Source organism: Eutrema salsugineum, unplaced genomic scaffold (genome assembly GCF_000478725.1).
Source record: "Eutrema salsugineum unplaced genomic scaffold, Eutsalg1_0 scaffold_3, whole genome shotgun sequence".
NCBI lineage: Eukaryota > Viridiplantae > Streptophyta > Magnoliopsida > Brassicales > Brassicaceae > Eutrema > Eutrema salsugineum.
Window position 1 is genome coordinate 9,986,584 of NW_006256756.1, and position 15,684 is coordinate 10,002,267.

The window sequence follows — 15,684 nt, forward strand, 5'->3', positions numbered from 1 at the left end:
AGGATAAGACTCATTGAGACCTAAGAAAGCATACCTGAGCCCCTTGGGAAGGGGTTTGAGTTCCAGCTGAGGTGCCTTAGACTGATCCCAATCAGCATTGAAGTTGTCTTCCTCACAAGGCCTAGCATGCTCCTCCACTTTAGAACCCACGGCCATGACTCCTTGAATAGCTCCTTGGCTTGTGTTTGAGCCTCTGATATCCAAAACTTCAGGGCCACTTTGTTCCTATTCCAAAAACCTTGCCTCAGGACCAAGTTCTCTTGCATTGTCTAAATACAGCTTATGTCCTTCACTTTCCTCTGCTAAGAACCCATGGTGTCCTTGTTCATTTCGTGAACAAGACTCTAGAGGGGCTGCTAAGGAAGCATGGTGTCAAGCACATGATAGCTTGTCCATATCACCCTCAGACCAGCGGCCATGTAGAGGTTTCAAACAGACAGGTCAAGGCCATCTTAGAAAGGACAGGAGCAACTCAAGGAAGGATTGGAGCATGAAGTTGGATAATGCTCTTTGGGCCTATTGGACTGCTTTCAAGACACCTATTGGCACATCTCCCTTCAACCTTCTCTATGGAAAGAGCTGTCACTTACAAGTAGAGCTTGAGTACAACGCTCTCTGGGCTGTTAAAATGTTGAATTTTGACATTAAAACAGCTCAAGAGAAGAGGGTACACTAGTTGCATGAACTTGAAGAAATCAGACTCAGTGCCTTTGAGAGTGCAAGGATATGCAAGGAAAAGACCAAGATCTTGCATGACCAGAAAATTCTCAAGAGGGAGTTTAAGGTGGGAGATCTGGTTCTCTTATTTAACTCAAGGCTCAAGCTCTTTCCTGGTAAGTTAAGGTCAAGATGGTCAGGACCATTCAGGGTTTTAGAGGTTAGAAGCTATGTAGCATTTGTCTTGGAGGGAAAGGATAGAAAGGGTTTTGTTGAGAATGGACAAAGGGTCAAGCATTACCTGGTTTCTGAGAAGAGAGAGAAGGCTTATACAGTTCCTCTTGATGATCCACCAGCCTGATAAACAGGTTTTCAAAGTCAAACTTAGTGACATTAAACAAAGTGCTCTTGGGAGACACCCCAAGCTTATCCTTGTACATAGTTCTTTTAATCTTTTCTTTGCTTTCTTTTTATGTTTTAGGAACTTTTGATGGGTTTTGTGAGGTGTTCTCAGGTCCCAAGTAACTTTTGGAGGCTATGGCTCAAGAACAAAGTGGAATGGAGCTTGTGAGATGGCTAAGAAAGGGGTTAAGGCATGGAAACTTGATGGACGCCTGTGTGCTACTTGGGTGTGCGGCTCAGTCAGGCTATGTACCAACTCGCACAAGAACTCACTGTTTAAACTTACTTGGGTCTGCGGGTTATTCACCTAGCAGCAGAAGATTTGAGCAAGAAAAATGCTAAGTGTTGCTGATCTGCGAGTTGGGTCTGCGAGTTGGATACATGTGAGACCAAGTCGCACTAATGTTCGCTGTTTACACCGGCCTTGTCCTGCGAGTTGGAACAAAAGAAGACTAGGCCGCACACTGAGAAGAAGCAACAAGGTCGGCCAAGGGCGTGCGAGATGGTTCAGAATCTGCCCTGGCCGCATAAACATTCACGGTTTACACCGACTTGGGGCGTGCGGCTTGTTTAAATGCCACCCAGCTCGCAGTATAAAGGAATGAAGCAGATCGTGCAAGATGTCATTTGTGCGGGTTAGGCGTGCGGGACAGACAGAGCAAAAAACCAGGCCGCACATGTATTTGTGGTTTACACCGAGAAGGGCGTGCAGGTCAGCTCAGAGATCAGGCTAGGCCGCACATCAGGAAGAGTTTTGTGCGACTTGGGCATGCAAGACGGTCAACACCAAGTTCCAAGTCGCCCAAGAACTCGCAGTCTACACTGAGAAGGGCGTGCGGGTCATCAGGAGGTCAGACCAGGTCGCAGGATAAAGGAGAAGGCCAAAGCTTAAGAAAAAGAGTTTTATGTGCGACTTGGTCCTGCGAGATAGGAAGGAGTTGGTCCCAAGTCGCACAAACGTTCGCTGTGCAAACTAAGTTGTGCGGGATGAGCAGGCCGGGTCCAAGTCGCTAAAGTGGTCAAGAAAGGGTCTGGTCAAAGAAAAAGAAGAAGTCAAAGCCTTGACTGGTCAAAGTGGATCTATTGACCACCAGTCCAAGGGCTGTACCTAGTCCCACACTCTCTCTTCCTCAAGGAGAAAACGAGTTTGCCTTCTAAACCCCATTCTCTCCATTGTTTCCTTCATAACTCTCTCATTACTTTACCAAATTCATTCAGTCAAAGTGCTCTGAACTCGTTTTTGAGTTGGTAATCTCATCCAGTTAGCATTTCGAACTCATTGCATCATAATCCCAAGGTATTCACTCTGTTAAAACTCATATTTTTCCATGTTCTTAAATGGTGATTTTTTAGCTTCATTGTGTGGAATCGATTTTAATAGGTTGTTGTAGACCTTGGGATTATTTTTATAAATTCTAGGGTGCTAGATTATCATGGAAAACAGAGCTCTTTCTTGGTGATTCACTGTTCTTGAGTTCTGAAAATTGTTGCAGATTAATTCATGGAAAAAAATCAATTTTTCTTGAAAAAGAGATGAACTTGTTTCTTGCTGAGTCTTTGCTTTGCACTTTTGTTTTGCATTGCTATGAATTCATTGGAGTGATGCTTGGCTTGAGAAACTTGTTCATATTCCTTAGAAATCGATTTTTGCAACAATTTTTCAAAATTTTTGAGAACTTTGTCGAACTTGATCTTGTGCTAACTTGTTTCTAAGAAATTTTTTGGCAGATGACTGAGAGAACCAATCCCCTAGCTCGCATGAAGAAAGGTCTTGCATCCAAAGACAAGAGCTTGGTCTCAGGATCTTCAAAGCCAACAGGGAATGGACAAGGCACCAAGAGGAGTACAATGCAAGGAAGGGGTGAACAAAAGCCAAAAACACAAGTAATGAGGAGAAAGCTTTGGTGGTTGTTTCTGGCTCCAAGAAGAAGGGAAAACAACTGGCTGTGGTCTTTGATGATGAACGGACTGCGAGTGGTTCAAGCATCTCAGTTGGAGGTTCCCAAGGCACCACTGAAGAGACACCCAAGAGGATTAAGAAAATTGAACCAGAAACGCCTGATTATCTGGCAAAGTTTCAGCAGATGGGGATCCAGCAAGGGAGGTTCCCTGATGTGGAATTTTTGAAGAAGCTTGGCATCTATGAGGATGTCAAAACTTTGTTTGGGAACATGGGTATTGAATCCTTCTTGGAACTAAGAGAAGTAGCTTATGAAGAGGAGTCTCAAGAGTTCTTGGCCTCTCTTGAAATTGATTTGTACATGGCAAGGGATCCAAAAGTTATTCAAGGAAGAGGTCTTGGCACTATACAGTTTCAGGTGAAAGGGAAGGTCTACACGGTGACATTCAGGGAGTTGACTCGGATATTTGGATTCTATGCACCTGAAAAGACACCTCTCTCCAACAAGAACGGTCTTAACGAGGAAGAAGTTCAAGCTTTATGGGGATCAATTGCATTTGGGAAGTACACAGCTGGAGCAGCTAAAGCTTCTTGGATAAGAAACCCGGTGCTGAGATATGTTCATAAGATCCTTGCTCACAGCTTATATTTCAAGCTTGATGTTGGTAGAGTTCATCAAGGTGATCTGAACCTCCTTGGTGTGGGACTGAAACAGTTGATGCCAACTCATGAGAATGGGAAGCCTTATGAAGGATATTCTGATAACTAAGATTTTTAGGTCTTAGATGGGTTATCAATCCCCTTGTCAAGGTAGTATAAGGGGTGTCAATTCATATGTGTAGTAGTTAGGCACTAGTTTATAAGACAAGTTCTTAAGTCAAGTGAAACAAAAAAGATTTGGTGACAAGTAACAAGTGAAAATATAAACAAGGAACAAACAAGCAATGATTAATGAACTAAACAAAGCAAGCAAGCTAAACAAGATGGTGGTTAAGCAAATGATAAAAGATAAACCTCTAGATGTGATCATTGATTAGGGTGCTTTCAATGCAACTAATGATGCTAAACAACAATGCAACACTTGCTACTCTTTAGTCTAGGCTTCTTAATCATATTAATCCACTCTCATGACAGAAATCTCTTTGCAAATCCCTTAATCAAGTCTAACAACCATTAGAGATAACCAAGCAATCAACAAGCATAATGCATCAAGCCTAATTAGTGACCAAACAATCTCTCAACCAAGAAGACTGAATCTTATACAGAAAGACATAGCAAGCAATCACATGATCTCTAATCCAATCAACTTAGAGTTTAAAGCTAGATTAATCCTCTCATGAAGGTATTAATCTCTATACTAATACATTTTCAAACCAAATTCCCATTTGTGAAATATGAACTAGTAAGCATTATGAATCAACTCTAATATGTCATTTATGCAATTAACAAACATCATCATGGCATTAATGCATAAACCCTTAGTTAGCTTTCATTCAGGCATTTCATCAAACACTTTTGGTGCATGAAAAACCCGGATTCTAGACCCAAGTGATGTGCAAGGATCTAGCATTAGGATCAGCTAACTAAGGAAAGGAGAAGAGAATCTAAGCTTAAACAATCATTAATCTACATCGAAGCACCCTAATCTACACACCTAGAAGCTTAAAAGATGACTACTCACTAATCATGAAGAACACATCTAATCGTTTGCAAGAGATGATGTTATGTGTTCCTTCTGATGGCGATATCTCCCAGTTCAGGGCCGTGAGACATATGTTCCTTCCGATGGCGATATCTCCCAGTTCACGGCTCCAAATCATCTGATTCCAAGTGTTCCGGAAACTACACTCATTCCTCTTGATTCCTGGAGAAGACACCGGAGGTTGAATCGCATTGCAAGTCCTTCGTCCCATGCAAACAAAGTGAGGGTTTTATCTGCACCAAACCATCTGTCCGAGTTGCCGTACACAGGTGAGGGTTCCTCCATGATCCCAGCTCCAAGTTACTCCCAAAAGTCTCCAAATTACCTGAGAACACTCCAAAAATGCAGGACACTCTAGGACCTAATGCAATTCCTAACTAAAGACAAAAGCAAAGACAAATATATGTAAAACTACCTAAATGTATGCATGAGACTCAATATTTAGACAAAAATGCAATCCTAAACATCACAAATTATGAGTATATCAACTCCCCCACACTTGTCCTTTGCTTGTCCTCAAGCAAACAAGAACAAATGAGATAAAGAGGTTGAATGCATGGGAGTTCATATTTCGTTAAAGAGAGATCATCATTAAAAGAATTCAAAGCTCAGTGTTCAAGCTACCAATTCTAGACTGCAATGCAAACTGGTTTACTCATAAAAATTAGTCATACTTGTCACCAAATGAACCAAACTCAAGGACAAACCTTCACAAGCATTCCTAACCTCAATCTTTTGACATTCATTTAAAGTTTCAAGTGGATCATGTTCATGCAAATCAAGTGAATTCATTTGGCTTGGGACTGGGTTTTGAGATTAAAATGATCTCAGTCAAGTAACTGGTATTCCATGCAAGGGGATCACTCAAAAATTAGTAGACTTTAGTAAAATGCTAAGGGTAAAAAGCAATGGATGCATACAAAGATAGAATTGCATCTACCCCACACCCAAAATGCTTTTCACATTCAACTTTAAACCTCTCAAGATTCTTTCTCTAGTCTACTCACCCCAAATGGCATTTTATCCTTGACACTCAATCAGCTCTCATCACTCTCTTCATTTCATCTCTTAGGGGAATGGTTTCTTTAACAAGCACTTAGTGAGTTTCTTTTCTTTAACACACAAGCTCTTCTTTAATTCAGCCTCTTTTTGAATCTTTTTTCTTTTTTTTTTCTTTTTATGAGACTCTTTTCATTTCAACACATGAGTTTTACATTTCAGCACACACTCACTTTCTTTCATTGAAGCATTCATTCCCCTAACCAATCCGGTTCTTTCCACTTTCATCACTCAGATTTTTTTTTTCTTTTCAGCTCACACACTCAAAATCAATGCTCTCACTTTCACCTAAACCTAGACTAGCCCTTGATGTTGGACTAGTATCTACATGCAGCATTATCTTTGTCGCTCTAAACCCAACACTTTTTACCAAGTCTACTAGAAACAAGGCCTCACAAATCATGCACACAAGAAGGGTGTTTAGGCTTCAAAGAAAGGTTTGGCTAAAGGCAGGGAACTGTCTCAAGATGAGAGGTCAGCTATTTGAGCTAGCAAGAGTGATAAAAAGGGATAAGAAAGCTCAAATATGTATGTGGTACCCATGAATTCACAATGATATGCACAAAAATGATAATTAGATGTCAAATTCAAGGGTTCTCACTTAAGCAAGGTGGAGGCTATTCACAACTTGAATCAGCTAGCACAGAAGTATTGAGATACCAGTTCAAAACATGGTTCCCACTTTATTCATACCAGTTTTGCAATGCCTTAAGGGACCAAGCTCTTAAAATGATGCTCTCTTCAAGAAAAAAAAATCTATCATTACTCCCATTTGCATATGATGCAACCTATATGAAAATGCAAACTAGACTCAACATAAAATGTGAATGCAACTACATGAGCATTTTTTGTGAAAATGTTTCAGTTTTTTTCATTTTTTTGTTTTTATATGCACTTAGATGAATGCAAAATAAGACTCAAAGTGAAAAGGAAAATAAGAGCAGAATAAACATGATTAGTAAACACAAAACCCCTCGCCCACACTTAGATAACACAGTCCCTTGTGTTATAAAAGCATGAAGGAGAAGTGCAAAGCAAAATCCCAAAATGCAAAGAGAAAAATAAGCTAAGCTAGATGCATATTTACAAATGTTTGGAGTGATACCTGGTGTGGTTCTTATGCCAAAGGGAAGTGAGTATCTGCACCAGATGAGGCCAGACATCACTGGAGATGGGTTTGGCTTGGCCTGAACTCCCTTGTGCGGCATGGACTTGTCTTGGACCAACTCGCAGGACCAAGTAGGTGTAAACAGCACGTGTTCCTGCAACTTGGTTCCTCCTTTGTTTAAGCTGCATGCTCAACCCGCACTCATCCATCCTTAAACGCCTTGGACTCTTTCTCCTGGTGTGCGGCCTAGTCTCCTTTTGGTCAGTCTCGCAGACCCAAGCCGGTGTAAACAGCGAACATTAGTGCGGCTTGGTCTCTCATGCATCCAACTCGCAGACCCAACTCGCAGAACAGCAACACTTAGCATTTTTCTTGCTCAAATCTTCTGCTGCTAGGTGAATAACTCGCAAGACCAAGGAGGTGTGAACAGTGAGTTCTTGTGCGAGTTGGTATATGGCCTGACTGAGCCGCACACCCAAGTACCACACAGGCGTCCATCAAGTTTCCATCCCTTAAACCCTTTTCTCCGCCTTCTCACATGCTTCATTCCACTTTGTCCCTGAGCCATAGCCTCCAAAAGTTACCTGGGACCTGAGAACAGCTCACAGAACCCATCAAAAGATCCTAAAAACTAAAAAGAAAGGAGAGAAAAGATTAAAAAGATTACATACAAGGATAAGCTTGGGGTGTCTCCCAAGAGCACTTTGTTTAAAGTCACTAAGTTTGACTTTGAAAAACCTGTTTTTAGCTGGGGTGAGGTTGAGCACTGATGCTTTTCAGCACTTCAATGGTCTTGAGCAAGAAAGCTGAGTTGGTTTGCTGCCTTTGGGAACCATTAGACCCTTGTCCTTGAGATCCCATCTTGAACCCTTTGTCTACTAGCTCTTGAATACCATCTGGGTCTTTATCAAAGATGGCCTTTGTGAGACAAGCCCTCACTTCAGCAAACAGACCTGGTTTCCCATTGCAATCCAGCTTATACTTCAGAGAACTATCATCATCAACCCAAGGAGTGAGATCAAAGTCTTGAGAAGAAAGATCAGGTTTAATACTCTTGTCTTCTGATGCTGAGCCATCACTTTTGGTGTTAATCATCCTTAGATCACTAAGTGTAGGAGACCATGAGAGCAAGATGTCTTCTTCTCTGATCAATGGCTGTTCAGTCCCATCCTTGTAAACAGAGTTGGTGTGAGGTTCTTTTTCCATTTCCACAGCTGAGAGAGATTGGGATCCACCCAGAATTCCAGCACTGCCCACATACTTCATCTCAAGTACCTTAGGGGGTTCTATCTCTTGAACAACTGATCCACAAAATTCAGCCAAAGGGGGTGTAATAGGGTAAAAGACATCCTTATCCACCTTTGAAAGCACCACTCTTTGAGTATCAAAGTCAATCTTTGCACCAGTGGTGTTGAGAAATGAAGTTCCAAGCAATAGGGGGAGTTCTTTGGTCTTCTTCATCTTCATGACCACAGAATCAGTGGGAATTATGCATTCACCAACATGTAGTGGATAATTTTCCAAAAACCCATATGGTTTCTTGGAGTAGGAATCTCCAAAGGTGATAGAAGAAGGGTAGGAAGTTATAGACTTGACCTTTAACTTCTCCATCATGTCCTTAGACATTATACTAATACTTGAGCCTGAATCACACAAAGCATTCTCCACTTTAAAGTTGCCAAGAGTGCAAGAGATGGTGAACTTCCCTGGGTTACCTAGCTTTGGGAGGGAGGTGGGCTTCATCTGAGTTGATTCAGAGGTGGAGGCACTATCTCTTGGCTTTGCTTGACCAGTTGGCAGCTCTTTCCTAACCTTTCCAATTGAACTGCTCTTTCTCTTTTTCTTCTTGCTTGGCTTCTTATGATCATAAACCTGAAAACAAAGACAGAACTTGAAAGGTGATCAGTAAAACAAAACAAACTTTATCTCAAAAACTAAATCAGAAACTAATGCTAACAATCCCCACACAATATGGCAACGGCGCCAATTGATAACTAAGATTTTCAGGTCTTAGATGGGTTATCAATCCCCTTGTCAAAGTAGTATAAGGGGTGTCAATCCATATGTGTGGTAGTTAGGCACTAGTTTATGTGATAAGCTCTTAAGTCAATTGATCAAAGATGAGTTCTGGTGTGAACAAAGTACCAAGTGAAAATATAAACAAGAAACAAGCAAGCAATGATTAATGAACTAAACAAAGCAAGCAAGCTAAACAAGATGGTGGTGATTAAGAAAATGATAAAAGATGAACCTCTAGATGTGATCATTGATTAGGGTGCTTTCAATGCAACTAATGATGCTAAACAACAATGTAACACTTGCTACTCTTTAGTCTAGGCTTCTTAATCAGATTAATCCACTCTCATGACAGAAATCTCTTTGCAAATCACTTAATCAAGTCTAACAACCATTAGAGATAACCAAGCAGTCAACAAGCATAATGCATCAAGCCTAATTAGTGACCAAACAATCTCTCAACCAAGAAGACTGAATCTTATACAGAAAGACATAGCAAGCAATAACATGATCTCTAATCCAATCAACTTAGAGTTTAAAGCTAGATTAATCCTCTCATGAAGGTATTAATCTCTATACTAATCCATTTTCAAACCAAATTCCCATTTCTGAAATATGAACTAGTAAGCATTAAGAATCAACTCTAATATCTCATTTATGCAATTAACAAACATCATCATGGCATTAATGCATAAACCCTTAGTTAGCTTTCATTCAGGCATTTCATCAAACACTTTTGGTGCATGAAAAACCCAGATTCTAGACCCAAGTGATGTGCAAGGATCTAGCATTAGGATCAGCTAACTAAGGAAAGGAGAAGAGAATCTAATCTTAAACAATCATTAATCTACATCTAAGCACCCTAATCTACACACCTAGAAGCTTAAAATATGACTACTCACTAATCATGAAGAACACATCTAATCTTTTGCAAGAGATGATGTTAATCATGAATAGAAGCAGAAATGAGATGATGAAATGATAAGAAACAGCTTTGGAATGATCAAATCCCTTCAGATATCTCTTAATCAAAAACGTTTTTACACTAAAAAGGAAAGAAAACTAGAGAGAAAACTAAATAGAAGATAAGATTTTTAGGGTTTTCTCCAAAAAGCTATATATACTAAGTGCTAATAGACCGGGTCAGCCCAGGACAAACTGGGTACTGACCCGGCTCAGTTGGGTCTGGTGGCTGGTGTGCTACATGGTCAGGTGCTTCCCAAGTCGCAGGCCCAAGTCGCACAGCTATAGAAGCAGCCTTGTGCGCCATAAATCCCTTAGCCTCAGCCGCATGCCTATCTAGGTGTAAACAGAGAATGTTTGTGCTACTCAGGCTTCCTTCTCTTCAACTCGCACAACCAGGACGCATTATGGAGATAATGGTCAGTTCCGTGCCCAAGTCGCATGCCCAAGTTGTTGTAATTTGCGAACACATGTGCTACATGGTTCCATTTCATGTCCAACTCGCAGGTCTATCTCGCACAGCATTGTGGACTTACTCAAATTTTATTCTAGAAGTCTCTACCTTTCTCAGAGTCTCCTTACATCATCTCTAAAGTCCCAACTTGTTTCCAGAGCGTTGAACATTCATGGGTGCGAGTTAATCAGGTCGCAGTACCGTATCACACAACCTAAGCCTTCTCGGATCACTTTGCATTGAGGGGAGCGTAACTTCCAGGATATGGCTCCAAATGGCATTATTTCAACTGAATTGGAAAGAAACTCAAATATCTCGAACTTTGGTGAAGGGTTTAGGTTTAGGTGACGTCTACAAGGGCTCCGTTCCACCGGTTCTTTGAGGCGCATCGCATAAGACCTGATCGGGCCGCAAGACATGTGTTCCTTCCGATGGCGATATCTCCCAGTTCACGGCTCCAAATCGTCTGTTCTAAGTGTTCCGGAAACTAGACTCAGTCCTCTTGACTCTTGATGAAGACACCAGAGGTTGAATCGCATTGCAAGTCCTTCGTCCCGTGCGATCAAAGTGAGGGTTTTGTCTGCACGAAACCATCTGTCCGAGTTGCCGTACACAGGTGAGGGTTCCTCCATGATCCCAGCTCCAAGTTGCTCCCAAAAGTCTCCAAATGACCTGAGAACACTCCAAAAATGCAGGACACTCTAGGACCTAATGCAAATCCTAACTAAAGAGAAAAGCAAAGACAAATATATGTAAAACTACCTAAATGTATGCATGAGACTCAATATTTGGACAAAAATGCAATCCTAAACATGAAAAATATGAGTATATCATATTCTCACACACCTTGCCTTGCCTCTCAACTAGCAAAGTCTTTGATGTTCTACAAGGAGTGCATTTGGGATTCAAAGAAGAAGGATGCAAAGCTGGTCCATGGTTGGGTTGTAACAAAGATTTTGAAGGCGAGAGGATACATGTTTAAGGAGAGTAAGGCAAGTTTGATCTGATTAATGAAGCACATCTGTGCAAGATTGATTTCTTTCAAGGAAGAGTTGGCGTCAAGCTGGTTTACAACTTCAAGTACTTCATGGATGAGCCACTCCAAGTTCTCCTGCCCAATCCCTCCCTTACCACAGTCCAAGTAAAGCGCAATATTCACTTCTACTTGTTGAAGGAAGAGCTCTACAATGTCCAAACTGATCCACCAATTCTCAAGTACAAGAAGGCTTGCAAATAAGAAGCTTTCAAGGAAAAGAAAGCAGCCGCTGAAGCTGGTGCTGCTAGTGCTGCTGGTGCTGAAAATGATGGTATGCCTCCACCTCATAAACGTTATGGAGGGAACAGATACAACTTTAATGATTACAACTGGGAAGAGCCAGGCACCTCAGGGTTTAGAGCTCAGAAAAAGATTGGTGTCATTCTGAAATGGTGCAAGTATCAGGAAAAACGATACACAAGATGGCTGAGTGTATCAAGGATATGAAGAAGAGAATCAAAAAGCTTGAGAACCTTTGCAAAGAAGGATTGATATGTTCATAATTTGCATCATTTAGGTTTTATATTTCATTTTAAATCATATCTTATTTCATGAATTTTAGGTCTTTAGGTGTTATTTTAGGACTTAGGGGTTTGCATTAGGTCCAAGTGAGTCTTGCATGTTTTGGAGTGTTTACATGTGATTTGGAAGCAGTTTGGACCTGAAAAGATGAAGCCAGGAGAAGAAATAGTGATTAGGGCTTTAAAAATGGTGGAATCAGCCTTTTGGAGGTTCTCAGCGCTAGCCTGTATCGCGGGAAGCTTTTTCTCGGCTATTTTCATGTACCGCAGGCGGATTTCTTGGCCAAAACGCGTACCGGCTGTTCTACTTTCTTGGCCAAAATTCCCGGATACAGATACATCTCCAAAATCACGTTACTGGAAGGTCTTGCCGGCCGATTCAGAAAAGATCAAGATCATTTAGTCTAGATTTCAGAACAGTTGGAATCGGTAGATTTGGAGCATCGAGCTGGAAGATACGGCCACCGGAAGACAGACCTCTCTCGCATCCATTTCGAAGCAATCCCAAACATCTGGAAAGATCGCCTGTCCGGTGAGTCTTAACGTCCGATTCAGATTATAGGGTCTTCAGAAAACTTGGAGATGATCATGTCACGGATCCAGAAAAGATGAAATCATTAGATTTGGAGTCGTGAGCAGAGAGTTAAGCTCACCGGAAGGCACACCTGTCTTGCTACAGTTTCAAAACTGATCCGATGAGTCACGAAGATTGCGTGAGACTATGCCTTTCCATTCCGATTAAGTTGCCGGGGCCTTCATCAATATTCACGTATTTTGAGTGCTCTTTCCAGAACAGCTGATATCGCCCGGTTTGGAGCTATGTGCTGAAAGATACAGTCTCCGGTGTGAACACTGGTCCAAGGGCTTCTTGTTGACTGTTTCAATGCATTGCAAAGATGAGCCGTCCGGGGAACCTTCAACTCCCCGAGAACCAATGGTTTCTTCAGAAACGTTTGAGATTGGTGAGTCATCTTTCGTTTGGACTTGGTTTAATGTCATTTGGAGTTGTGAGATGCGAGTTCCAGAAAGCGGGAGACAGGTTGGTCAATCAGGCGTCTAAGTGTTGAAATTATGCTAAGTGTCATACTCTGACACGGCCATGCATCACGGTCCAAATCAAGCCGAGGAAGCCTTATTCTTCAAGACCAACCATTTGATCTTTAACACTTTGCCACGGTCTGTCCAAGAATCATCTGACCATGGCAAACCTCATCTTTACCCATCAAGGCCGGGTCAGGACCCGGTTTGTTCCGGGCTGACCCAGTTTGTTTAAGAAATTATAAATACCTTTTTAGGTTTTACCCTAAGGACAAAGCTTTATTCCCCTAATTTCTTTGCCTGTTTTGTGAAAGACTCCTCTTAAGAAGAGAAATATCTCCCTTTTGAGTTTTAATCAAGAGAGAATCAGAGATTTCTGTGTTTAAAGCTGCAAATCCATCATTATCCATCTTCTCTATCTCCATTCCTCATCATTAATCATGCTTAACAACACATCTTGCAAAGGATTGATTGTGTTAAGTATGATTAGTGAGTAGTCATCTAATGAGGTTCTAGATGTGTAGGTTAGGGTGCAAAAGTGTTCAATTAGGGATGCTTAGGGCTAGATTCATGATCTCATCTCTCTAAATAGCTGATCTCTAGGCTAGATCCATACACATCGTATGTGGTCTAGATCTTAGGCATTTCATGCATCAAAAGTGTTTGATGAAATGCCTGAAAGAGCTATGTTAGAGATCATTGCTTAGATGATCTTTTAGAACTGTTTCTTAATGCTCATTGATTCATATTTCACAAATGATGATTTGGTTTGAAAATGGATTAGTGTAGAGGTTAATGCCTTCATGAGAGGATTAATCTAGATTAGAGTTCTAAATCATTTGAATCATGTTTCATCATTGTCATTAGCATTTCTAGTTTAGCACCAAAGCACCCTAGCCAACTATCATGTCTAGAATCTCATGCTTCCATCATCTCATATTCACATCACTTATCATTTGCTTAGTTCTTATTTGATCATTTGATTAGTCATTAATCTTGTTTTAAGTTTTTAATTGTTATTAGTCAATCAAAACCTCACTAGTTTACTTGAATTGAGAAACTGATCACATAGCTTAGTGTCTATCACCACATTCTTGGATTGACAACCTCTTTTCTGCTACTTTGACAAGGGGGTTGATAGCCCTAAGACCATAAAAAGTCTTGTTTATCAATTGGCGCCGTTGCCAAATTGTGGATTGTTTAGCATTAAGCTTTGATCTGTTTCTTGAGATCAAGTCTTTTCCTTTTTTTTACTGATTACTTTGCAAGTTCTGTCTTTGTTTTCAGGTGTATGAACACCAGATCAAGGTCAAGAAGTTGTGGTCCACCATTTCCTTTGAACGACAACATCAATCTCTTAGTGCCAAGAAGAAGAAGAGATAGACGTCCAAGGGAAACAGATAGAGTAGCTGATATGGAACAGCAGAGAGAGCACCATGCGGTTGACATTGAGCACCAGGCTCAAGAGGAGCAACATGATCAGCATGGTAAGGGAGCTCAAAGGAATCAGGCTCAAGCTGACAGAAATGAGCAACAAGCCTTTGTTAATATAAACATGGCACAAAGGAATGAGAGGCAGGCTAGGAATTAGCAACAGGCTCAATACATTCCTCAGCATCAAGCTCAAAGGAGACATGATCCTCCACCAGTGTTTGTTGGGGAAAATGACAGAGCCAATGCTCACCATCATAGAGAAGGAATTCAAGCACCACCAGTCCAGAATAACAATTTTGAGGTGAAGGCTTCCTTGCTAAACATGGTTCAAAACTCCAAATTTCATGGCTTGCCAATGGAAGATCCTTTGGAGCACTTGGACCAGTTTGACAGAGTTCGTGACCTCACCAAAATCAATGGGGTCTCTGAAGATAGCTTCAAGCTTAGGCTTTTCCCCTTCAGCCTAGGAGACAAGGCACAAAAATGGGAGAAGAACCTGCCTAGAGGTTCCATACAGACTTGGGAGCAGGGCAAACTTGCCTTTTTATCTAAGTTCTTCTCTACTTCTAGGACAGCTAAGTTGAGAAACCAGATCTCAAGCTTCAAGCAACATAACAGTGAAAGCTTTGGGGAAGCTTGGGAGAGGTTTAGAAGCTACACCAATCAGTGTCCAGACCATGGTTTTTCTGATGCTTCCCTACTTTCTACACTGTATAGAGGAGCTTTACCACAGATAAGAAACCAATTAGACACAGCCTCCAATGGTAATTTCTTAGCAAAAGAGTTTACATCTGCTATGGAACTCGTGGAGAATTTGGCCATGTCTAATGATACATATGGTGAGATTATGACAGGACAAACAGATCAGAGGGTTCAAGCTCAGATCCAAGGCTTACTAGAGAAGTTAAAGAGCTTAGGAGTGAACTAGAAAAGCTGAAATTGGTGTTTTAAAAACCAATTCACTGAGTTTAATGATTCTCTAAGCTTTGAGAACATTAATGAAGATGGCCTCACAGAGGAAGAGATCAACTATATTGGGAATCAATAGAGGTTTCAGAGGTTCAACAATTATGGAACCAACCAGAATCTCTCATACCGCAACCCCAATGTAGCAAATCCTCAGGATCAGGTGTACCCTTCTAAGCAAAACCAACAAGCCTATGCTCCTAAGTCTCAGTTTCAGAGTTCTTTCCAACCTAAACCACAGTTCAGCCAGCCTCAACAGCAATATTGTCAGCCACAACACCAGATTCAGGGTACAAACTTCAGTTCTCAACAGCAACAGCTCAAGGCGCCCCCAGGGTTAAGTCCACAACAGTTTCAGCAGCAGGTGCCGGTTCAGTAATAATTTCAGTCAGCACCGGGTCACCAGCAGCAGCAGATGGGACCAGACA

The 15,684-nt window shown here is 41.3% G+C and overlaps 1 non-coding gene across 1 annotated transcript; it reads right to left on the reverse strand.

The window, feature by feature from the left end:
• Positions 1-14,867: 14,867 nt before the first annotated feature.
• On the reverse strand, positions 14,868-14,974 carry LOC112085729. The gene has a single exon (XR_002899028.1). It is a non-coding gene; the product is annotated as a small nucleolar RNA R71 (small nucleolar RNA).
• Positions 14,975-15,684: the final 710 nt, after the last annotated feature.